Here is a 1,872-nt window from a genome sequence, read left to right as displayed (position 1 = left end):
CCAGTCCATGAGGCTTCAGCTTCTGTTTACCCTAAGACTCATCCTCACGTCATCCTTCCCACTTGGTCAACACAGGGGCTCTCGGGTAACCTCACTGCCTCTAGGAAGGGTTTATTTCCTTCCCACTGAGACGTGGGATGAAATCACTGGGAACATTTGCTTCATTGCTGGTATCTGCTGATGATTTCTTTTCTTTTAAATCCTTCCCAGTAATTCAGACTAGACTGTATCTTGTTGGGATTTTGCAGGGAGATAGTCAACGGAGGGACGAGAAATAAAAAAATGTGGTGACCTCAAGCTTCTTGGTATTAGCCTCCTTGTCTCACCTCCACCTCCTCTCTTACATAGGGAACGATGTCATCTTCTAGATGCTCTGGACTTATCAGAGGGAGCTTTCACAAAATAAAAGATGTATTAAATAGGATGTACCATACATCATCTCTGCCAGACCTCTCCCCATACAGCCCAGCCATCATGCAGAGTTATATGGGATGGGGAAGAGGTGCTGGAAGGGACCCATGCATCAGCATTCCCTTGCACCCCCGTGCCACATGGCTGCCTTGAAGACATAACCACACTCCTCTGCTTTGTGCCACCCCAGGGGCGCAGAGCGCTCGCTGGTATTGGTGCCTTCCTTGTGCAATACAAGTGTGCTCTTGGCACGCCATGGCAGTGCACAAACTCCATGCTTGTAGGGTTGCTTCACCTCCGTTAGCAGTAGCTAGTTTTAACATGGTAATATCTTTACCAAGGGGACGGTTGGCTTGGATGGAGGATCTAGCGGTCAGTGAAGACATGTTTCTATTTACCATTTTAATGACTAACCTGGCCAACAGGATCAGGAGGTTTTTCGTAGGCTATTCAGTAAACCAGGGCTGCACTTCTGATTAACACCCAAAGTGTTTCCTTCTACTACCTTTAGCCCTGAATAGTAAAGCTGTCTTTCCAGAGCAAAAAAACAAAGCTGAGAAACCAATTATAAGCGGCTTCAAATTTCAGTGAGAGAACAAAGTATGGAGAGCATGAAAGTTTAGAATACTAACAGTTTAAATCTTGGAAGAACAGAGGGCAAGACTTGTTAAAAACAAACAAAAAGATAAATTCATACTGTTACCTATTTTAGGAAGGGACATATAAGACTTTGCCAAGATTAGAGATGAAAAAGCTACACTGATCCACATTTATCCTCAATTACTTCTGGGAGATGAGGGTTCAGCTTCCTGTTTCATCTGCAGAATTCTTTTATGAAAAGCCAATTAAATTTTCTTTTGGTAGAATCAGAAGTGCCTCTCTAAAATATCTGTCCCTTGCTCCTCTATTTCTCAGATTCTCCTCTGTAAAGTGAAGATAATGAACATTGCCTTTTCTCCTACCCTTTGTCTGAAATGGCTTTTCATGTTCCCAGGAACACATCCATGCAAAGTGACTAACACAAGAAAGCTCCATTCTCAACAATGCCTCTAGACACCACCAGGGAGTTAAGTATATGAAAGGTTGCATAACTATACTTCAATAAATCAGAGGTTAACAGGAGAGTCCATAAACTTCTATCCATAAGTTCAAATGTTCTTTCAATATTACTGCAGTCATAAATAAAACATCCTCTGGCATTAAAGTTCCCATCATTTAGACATTCCCTCTTGATGTTTGCAGCGTGTTTATTAAACTAAAAACTGTTCATAAATGAACCACAGGCTCCAACTATCAATCCAATACTTTCACCAGTAAACACGACATCAAAAAGCCAAACATACAAGGCCATAAAGTTCTCTTTTCATTCATTATCTCTTCTGCACCTGCTCTAAATACTTCTTAGCTTAATTGATGGTCTCTAAACAACCAGTGTTTATGTTCACTTTGGAGCTGCTTCGG

The sequence above is a fragment of the Egretta garzetta genome, unplaced genomic scaffold (assembly GCF_000687185.1).
Source record: "Egretta garzetta isolate BGI_Z169 unplaced genomic scaffold, ASM68718v1 scaffold49, whole genome shotgun sequence".
In the NCBI taxonomy this organism is placed as follows: domain Eukaryota; kingdom Metazoa; phylum Chordata; class Aves; order Pelecaniformes; family Ardeidae; genus Egretta; species Egretta garzetta.
The sequence above is the reverse complement of the archived record's forward strand: the minus strand, read 5'-3'. Positions refer to the sequence as shown.